This window comes from Mastomys coucha, chromosome X (genome assembly GCF_008632895.1).
Source record: "Mastomys coucha isolate ucsf_1 chromosome X, UCSF_Mcou_1, whole genome shotgun sequence".
Lineage (NCBI taxonomy): Eukaryota > Metazoa > Chordata > Mammalia > Rodentia > Muridae > Mastomys > Mastomys coucha.
In genome coordinates this window covers 137,654,918-137,664,530 of record NC_045030.1, presented here as the reverse complement: position 1 = coordinate 137,664,530, position 9,613 = coordinate 137,654,918, and the positions used below count along the sequence as shown (strand labels likewise).

General features: G+C 35.2%; 1 protein-coding gene across 1 annotated transcript in view; it reads right to left on the bottom strand.

The window, feature by feature from the left end:
• The window catches only part of Rtl4 (retrotransposon Gag like 4), a 368,261-nt gene that overhangs the window by 357,256 nt on the left and 1,392 nt on the right, over positions 1–9,613 (bottom strand). Inside the window, exon 2 of the mRNA XM_031368957.1 lies at positions 9,468–9,566. The gene's annotated coding sequence lies outside the window, so the exon portion shown is untranslated. The remainder of the gene's footprint in view (positions 1–9,467; positions 9,567–9,613) is intronic.

Below are 9,613 nucleotides of genomic sequence, written 5' to 3'. Positions count from 1 at the left end.
TTAGTCGGGTACTGTCAGAGCCTCTCAGGAGACAGCTATATCAGGCTCCTATCATCCAGCACTTGCTGACATCCACAATAGTGTCTGGATTTGATCATTGAATATGGGAAGGATTCCCAGGTGGAGCAGTCTCTGAATTGTCCTTCCTTTCGTCTCTGCTCTATAGTTAGCCTCTACAACTCCTTCCATGAGTATTTTGTTCCCCCTTTTAAGAAGGATCGAAGTATCCACACTTTGGTCTTCCTTCTTCTTGAGTTTCTTATGGTTTGTGAAAACCATTAAATTTTAACTGACAATATAACATTTAAAAGACCAAGTATGAGATGGTACTAAAGAGATTCATTTGCATACCTGTAAGAGAACTTTGGGAAGTGGGCATATAAAGAAGTGATGGTGTGTATTTCATTGTTATATATATAAAAAGAGTAACTTTATAGTTTCCCATACTGATTATTTACTAAATAATTATATATAGAAGAATAAACCAATGACATATACATGGCCAAAATGGAGAAGCTAAAGAATAAAAAAATGTGATATATAAAAAAAATAGCAACTTGGTAGCAATAAGTTATTCCTTGTCAATAATTGACTTAAATCCAAAATGCTAATGTTTTCTAATTAAAAAGCAGAAATTAACAGAACATCTTTTTAAAACATGATTCAAGTGTATACTATTTTGATCCAAATATTAGAAAAACCATCCTTTATAAATAGCCAATAAAATTTAGCCTGGATAGGAATACTAACACGATAAAATGGACTTTGAGTGATAAAAATAGTCATAAGAGACAAAAAATTGGTATATATTTATAAAGGAATCTAACCATCAAGAAAACTTGAAAATTATAGGCAATGGAGACCTAATATCTACAAAACAAGGTTTGAAAGGGAAATATATATCCAGATAATAACAGTTGGAGACTTCAATGTTCTACTTTTAGTATGTATAAAATAGGAGGAAAGCCAATAGGGCAATAAAGGACTTGAGCAAATACACTAAGTCAAATATAAAAGACATACAGGCAGACCCCCAAGATATTGAAAATCTGGTTCAGTTACAGGAGTAAAATAAGGTGCACAATAAAGCAAGTCACATGAATTTTTTGTTGTTGTTGTTTTATACTACACATAAGTGATACATATAGAATACTGCAATCTAGTAAGTACGTGAAACATTCTTTCAAAATGTATATATTTCAGAGGTGCAGCTTGGTCTTTATGTGGGTCCCCCAATTACTGGAGCAGGAGCTGTCCCTGACTCTGTTGCCTGCCTATGGATCTTGGTCCCCTAACTGGGCCACCTTGTCTGGCCTCAGAGGGAGAAAATGCAACTAGTCTAGTCTTGCAGTGATTTGATGAGTCAGGGATAGAGGGGTAAGGAAGTAGGTTGGGGGATAATACACAGAGGAGAAGGGGAGGTGGAAAGGGGGGATGATCTGTGTGAGGGGCTACTGGAAAGAGAGGGGAGGCTGATATCGGCCTGTAAATTGGGAGGCAAATTGGATGTAAATTGGAATGTAAATAATTTTTTAAAAATATATGAGCTACATTAAAAATATATGTATTTCAATTCAAAAAGTCTTCATTACTAAAAAGCACTAATGATCACCCAAGCCTTTAACATGTCATTAGGTTTTGTTGTTACTGGAAGATGATGCTTACAAATTATGGTTGATGAATGAACAAAGTTGTCATTGCTGGGGTAGTATTTTAACATAAGACAACAAAGAAAGTATGCACTGTCGATTATCTATTTTTTCATGATTTCTCTGCAGCATGTGATGCTATTTGATTCTACTTAAGTGAGAAACTTCAAAACTTGGAGTCAGTCCTCACAAACTCAACTTCAGCTTTGTTGACTAGCTTCACACAATACTCCAAGTTCTGCAAGGTCGTGAAAACAGTATGTAGATTCCATCACAGTAAATTATGTTATTTGCTCATCCATAAGAAGCAGTTCCTCATCTACATCAAAATTTGATCATGGAATTTTAGCTTTGTTGATATTTCTACTACATTTGCAGATACCTCCTCAACTGAAAATTTGACCACTGGAAAGTCATCTGTGATGGTTGGAATCAATATGTATCAAATTATTGTTATCGTTGAAATTTTGGACTCCTCTCATAAATTATGCTACATAAAAATCTTAGCACTGAGTACTATATAATGTTATGTGATATATAATGATAAATATAATGTCCAAATAAGGGCAAATGTTCTCCTTCTTCATATATTAAATTTTTTTTCTAGCTTTCAAAGAAAATATAATACATTGTTCACATTATTCATTATTTGTAGCCACTTTATTTTTCATTAAAAAACCAACTTTTTTGTTGTTTTGGTTTTTCAAGAATGGATTTCTCTATCTCTAGAAGACTAGGCATATCTTCTCCCACTGGCCTTGGCTTATAGACCAGGTACTTGCTCTATAGGCCAGGCTGGACTCCAACTCAGGGATGTACCCGCTTTTGCCTCCTGTGTGCTGGGATTAAAGGTCTGCACAACACCTCTTGGCTACTATTTCACTATTTCTATCAAGCATGAGTTTACTGGATTTGCACTTTTCATTTTATAATTTTTTATTTTATTGGTTATTTTATTTATTTACATTTCAAATGTTACCCCCCTTTCCAGTTAAATTTTTTATCCCCTCCCCTGTTCCCTGCTTCTATGAGGTTACTCCCCCACCCTCTCACCCCCTCCCACCTCAGCATCCTATCATTCCTCTACACTGGGTCAACTTTTCATTTTTTTATGAACATTTTCCTAGTATACACAATATGACTACCTATTTTGTACAAGCATTCCAGCTTTTATCTCATATTAGTTCAGAAATTTTGGAATGGGGTTATCTTTTATTTTGTTTTTTCTTTGAGGTAGGGTTTCCTGAAGTACTCCAAACAGAACTTGAATTCACTATGTAGTCTAGTATGGTTGTTCTCATCCTCTTTTATTTGACCAAGTTCTACAGTTACAGATTTGTACCGCCATATCCGATAAGGGATAGTGACTCACTGTAGAACCTAAGTGGGCCTTTCACTCTTATAGCTGATATCAAACTCATAATATAGTTCTCCTGCCTCAGCTCTTTGAATACTAGAATTATCTACATGCATTACCATATCCAGCTTTTAACAAATCTTTCTCATTAAGTTTAGCATTTGTAGTGTTTTTTAAAATTTTTTTGAGTGATATGCATGTCTTTTGAACACTTAGAGGCCATTATTGGGCTTGTTGGCACAATTTGATAGCTCTATATCAAAAATAGGAAATCCTAAAGAAAGAAATGAGAGACTAGCTGGTCAGTAGAGTAATCAGACAACATACTACATGCACTCAGTCAATACACTATTGGAAATGGTTATGCTTTATGGCATCCAAAAACAACAGCCATAGTAATATTAGGCATCTTTGGTCACAGATCACCATGAGTGTATGATAACAATGAAAAAGATAGTACACCGCAAGAACCATGAAAATATGACACAAAGATATGAAATAAACAATGTGCTTTGGAGAAAGTGGTGCTGATCTAGTCTCAATGCATGATTGCCACAAACTTCAACTTTGGAAAATCCTAGTATCTGTAAATTTAAATATATGAATGAATGGAAAGTACATTAGTGAAGTTCAGAAAAATAAAGTAAGATGAGGTTTTTATGTTTATTTCTTTGTTTGTTTGGTTTTGAGGTATGGTTTCACTACATATCTCTGGTTTGCCTGGAACTCACTATATTGACCAGGATGTCCTCAAGATCACAAAGATCAACCTGCGTTTCTTTGTCTCCCAAATGCTGGAATTAAAGACATGCTCCAGCCACTGAAACAGAACAAATTGCTTCCTTAAGTTCATATGCAACATTTTCCCAATAATGTTACATATGTGTGTGTGTGTGTGTGTGTGTGTGTGTGTGTGTATACACATAAATGTTAGAAGGCTCAACTAAATGAAAAGGACAGAAAAGACACATAGTATTTTCTCTGACAACAGAATGAGCCCATGAATAGAAATCAATAACAAAAAGGTAATAGGAAATTTTAGAAATGTATGCAACATAAACAAAACATAAATAAAAGAACAAATCATCTGGAAAAATTTTAAAATGCTCCTAAGAGACCAATGAAGATAAAAATACAATTTAACAAAATTTATGTGGTATACTGAAAGCAATATTCTAAATAACATTTATATTGTAAATACATGCATTATGCAGAATTCAAATTGATTAGCTAATATATAAGTAAGTAATTAAACCTAAGAGAGGCAGAAAGATGAAAATAATAAAGACTAGAATGATGTAAACAAAACAGTTAATTGAATTAACATTAGAGAAAAACCAACAAAAGCAAAGTTAATTCTTTGAAAGGATTTTAAATCATTTTATTGCAATGAACTCACAAATTGAACTATCATAAAGGAATACTAAGGTAGCCACTCAAACAATTGTCCAGTCCTAAATTATGTGTATCTTAGTGAACTTCTATACAATTAGGATCACCGTTCAAAAGCTGTGGAGCTTTGCTTCAGGTTTCACACTCTCACTAATAAAGTTTTATGTGCTACTCCACCATAGTAATTGAAAAAAAATGAGAAAGATGAAAATAGAAAAACAATTAGCTTCACTTAACTTAAAAATGGTCTACATGGCAAGCCCCAGGTTAAACAGGTAACATGCTGTCTCTAGAAAAATAAAATCGAGACTATTAGTTTATCTAGACTCCCTAAGAGAGAAAGGAGAAATACTCAAATAATTAAAATCAGTAAATGAAATAGGGTACATTAGTGAAACTCTTAAAACGAATGATTGGACCTAGCCAGGCAGTGGTGGCGCACACCTTTAATCCTAGCACTTGGGAGGCAGAGGCAGGCGGATTTCCGAGTTCAAGGCCAGCCTGTTCTACAAAATGAGTTCCAGGACAGCCAGGAATACACAGAGAAACCCTGTCTTAAAACAAACAAACAAACAATAACAACAACAACAACAAATAATTGGACCTAAGTCATCCTGGTGGTGGTTTGAATAAGAATGGAACCATAGGCTCATATATTTGAATGTTTAGTCATCAGAGAGTGGCACCACTTGAGAAGGATTAGGAGGTGTGGCTTTGTTGGAGGAAGAATATCACTGGAGTAGGCTTTACAGTTGCAAAAGCCTACACCAGACCCAATCTCTCCCTCTCTACCTGTAAATCAGGATGTAGAACTTTCAGTTCATTCTCCACCACCATGTCTGTCTGTGTGCCACCATGCTTCCCACTATGATGATAATAGATTAAAGCTCAGAAACTGGAAGCACACCTCAATTAAACGTTTGTAAAAATTGCCTTTATCATGGTGTCTCTTCACAGCAATAGAATAATGACTAAGATACATCCCTAAGACACATGACTAAGATACGTCCCTAAGACACGTGACTTAACTGTGTTGCAGCAGATGTTAAACTCTAAGCTGCCCCATTTCTTGACAGCTTAGATTTAATGTCTGGTCCCAGCAAATACAAAAAAGAACTTCCTCTCACATGCTCACATGCTCACATGCTCACATTCTCTCTCTCTCTCTCTCTCTCTCTCTCTCTCTCTCTCTCTCTCTCTCTCTCAGCATGCCATGTACACGTACACACACACACATACACACACACACACTAAATTTAACAAAATTATAGCAGGAAAAAAATAGTCCTTACTCATCTAATTAATACCATCTAATAAGACCAGTCTTCGTCGGATACCAAAGCCAGGCTAAGACATCATAAATATATACAATGAATACAACAATAGACTGATAGCCCTTGTAAATATAAATACAGAAATACTAGGCAGCCAAACCCAATAGCAACATACAATTTCTATTACATATTATGACTTAGTTGGATTTGTCTTTTAAATGTGTGGCTGGTTCAGTATAAAAAATTCAAATCTAACAACTAGATTAGTCAAATGACACAAAAGCTAGAGCTGTCAAAATTGATCTGAAAAAGAAAGAATTCAACAAAACTAAGCACTATTTTCATGACAGAAAATTCAACAAATTAGGAATAGAAAAGAACTTCTCTAGGTTCTAGAAAAGTCTATGATAGCATTAAACTCAATCATGAAAAACTGAAAGATTTCCTCCAATATCATGAGACCAGTGAGGATATCCTTCCTTTCAGATCTGTATAACACTATACTAGACATTGTAGCCAGACAATGCCACACACACACACAAAAAGAAATCACCTCTAAATTGGGAAAGAAAATCTAAAACTTATAGATAGCAAGATCTTATATAGTGAATGTATTTGCTAAATTCACCAAACACATACTAGACCAAATGAATGGATAATTTGGCAAAGTCAACACATGTAAGATCAAATATATAAATATCATTTATGTTTATATCACTAGTAGTGAGTAACCTCAAAAGAACATTAAGAAATAACTTAATTTGTACATTATTAAGAGACTGTAATGTTATCGATAAATTTAACAAAGGACTTATAAAATTTACATACCACTAAAAGCAATCAAAGAAAGTGTAAATATAGAGGAAAGGTAACATACAATAGACTGAAATAATATTGTTAAGATAGAAATACTTCTCAAAGCTAGCTAAGAATGTAATTCAATAAATATCAAAAATTCAATTACTTTTTTTAAGAAATAAAAATTCCTATCTCCTCAAATGTACATAAATCTGGGAGACACCCTAAAAGACAACCCATCTTTTAAAAAAAAATTATTAAAGTTGGAGAAGTTATACTTCCCAAATTTAAAACTTAATACAGGCTTTATCAATCATGAGAGTCTGGCACTGGTATAAAGATAAGTATAGAGAGCGGTGGAATAGAAGCAAGGATTTAGAAATAAAGCAACAGGTTTATGGTCAATTGATTTTTCTGAAGTGTCTGGGCAAGGCTAACTTTTCTTTTGATCAAGAAGTATACTAGGAAGAGCAGATATCCCAACTGATTTTTAACAAGGTAACAAGATCACTCAAAAAAAAGTTAACAGAGTAGTTTCTATAACAAACAACTCGGAGACAATTATATATCCACAAGCAAAAGAATAAAGTTGAATCCATATCTCTTACCCTATATTAGAAGCAGTTAAAGTGAAGACCATACCTGCCATTCCCAGAGCTACAGAGCTAGCAGTCATAGAGCAACAAGACCTAATCAGAGTTTGCCTTATCAGCAAATACTGTCACCTAACCTCAGGAAAGATCCTTTTTCAGTAGGCCAGTGTTTGTTCAGATTCTGTGATTCTATAACTCCACTTTCCATATTGGCTCAGGGCAGTTCCACTTACATTCTCATTAATGGAGAGCAGAAGGAAGCCTTTAGGTAAGCCATTAACTGTGTTTCTGTTTACATTTCTTTTGTTAAACCTAATGGCTATTTAACTGAAGACCTTATGTCTTGATTATAGGGTTCCTGTTCTGATATAAGCATAGTAATTCCTTTGAAAATAAAATATATTTTCAATTACAGTCATTCATGGCCCCAATTCAAGCAAAATTTTCATTAAAGAAATAATTAGCCTTGGCAAGAGGATTATATCTTCTGAATGTGCCATTTAAATGTGGTAATTGTTCCATGTGTTGGTCTTTACTAATGACACATTTCTACATATTTACATGTTATTGGCTAGGAGTTGTCCAAAGCAAGAAATGCAATCCTGACTCACCAGGGCCTTATTTTGTAAAGCAGGAGCTTGCTCAGCTGATTAAAACAGATATTCCACACTTCCTCTTGCATTTTTATTTGCATAATTTCTGATGAGAGCCACACAGTTTACTTTAGTGTTGTTTGACTTCCTGGGGCAGAGTCAGTGCTGGGTGTTAAAACCTACAATCACACCAAGACACTTTTTCAACACTCCACCGTATTTTAAGAATAACCTCTTCTTACATTTTGTTCCATTTCCTTTGCCTTTGTCATTGTTGAGATTTTCTCTAGCAGGCAGATAGATAGGTAGGAGCTGTGTCCTTGAAAACAAACATCTGCCTTCAACTTGTTCAACTGATGGTAGTCTTCATAATGTTCTGGTCATTTGGATACTAGGTACATTGCTAAGATACAAGCACCATATATAGAAGAGTCACAAGAAATTTCATGTAGGATTATGGTAAATAGCAAGACAAAGACCTAACTCTCTAGTGAAGAATCTTAATGCAAAAATCACTGTTTGGGGACAGATAGCAAAATGAAGAGAAATCTAAACTAATTTCAATCCAGAAACTGGCTATTGGTGAAAATCAGTAACTTTTTCTTTTGGGCAAAATAAAAGGCATTATGTGGGAGCTATTCCTTCAAGATCTTTGCTATAACCAACACACCAACCAACCCTAGTGTGTACTTACCAAAAGGTAAATGATAATGTGAAAGTAACAATGTTGAAAAATAATTCAGTCACTTGTTAAAATCGATTATTTTGTAGACAGCTATATGTTTTTCTCCCAAACAGTCGATATTTTCTAAGATTGTGTACAATACAATGTGTGGACATGCCATGTGGGTAGAGCTGAGACAAATATGTTCTTTAAAGTAGGATACTGCCTTAAATGACAATAGCTGTACAATGGAAGTGGTTTGTAGCTAAAGGGACATTTGATGCCATCTAGACACATTTTCTTTATCTTGAAAGGGGAGGGGATCAGATTGCTACTGCAAAACTAGTGTAGACAGCAAAACAGCACTGCTGAATATCCTTCAATGAACAATACATCTCCATAACCAAGAATCATTGAGCTCCAAACGTGAACAGTTATCAAGGCTAAGCAACTCTAACACACATTGGCAAACCTACTCTTTGAGTTCCTCACATCAATTTTTGTCCATGATCCTACACTAAAATTGTATCTACATAATTGCCATGGAGCGGTGCAGCCAGGGCTGTAAGAAAAGCTACCTGAATTGTTAAGTCCCACCTGCAATGTGACAGCCATAACTGTCAAGAAGTTTGAATACAAGTGTGGACTTCATGAGTCAGATAGTTGCTTTCAGTTTGGCTTTGAAATTTTGTTTTGTTTGGTTTTGTTTTTTTTTTTGTTTTTGTGGATGTGGCCTTTAATAGTAAATGACCCTGGGAAATTGGAACAAGTATATGCTCTCAGCCACCAAGTAGAAAAGTGAAATAGTATCATATCTACAGAGACTATGATATATCATTTTGTTCAAGAATTTGTTAATCTGGAAGAGTTTAGAGGATGGTGCAGGGGCAGAATGAGGCAGGCCCAACTAAAAGAATTTTGGCCTTAATCACATTCCACAGAGAAAACAGCAAAACTTGGAGGCACACCTAGTAACACACACATGTTAAAGACAATCACCTTGTGCAGAGAACCTTTGAGGAAAACAGCTCTGAAGAACAGGGCTCTCCTTCTCCCTCAGTATGCTGGGCTTGGAGAACAAGCCTCAGCTGCATTGAAGTTTAGTTAGCCAAGGGAAGTTGGAGCCCCCAACGTCTTTCCTACTTACCCTGAATACCAAAGGAAGAAGGAGTCTCTTAATTGTCACACAGGACTTTCTTGCATAGAAAGCTGCATTTTAGAGTCTGCTGGGTCCCAGTCAAACTGCCTAAGAACAAGAGGGAAAGGCAGAAAGGTCTCAGAATCAAGCATATT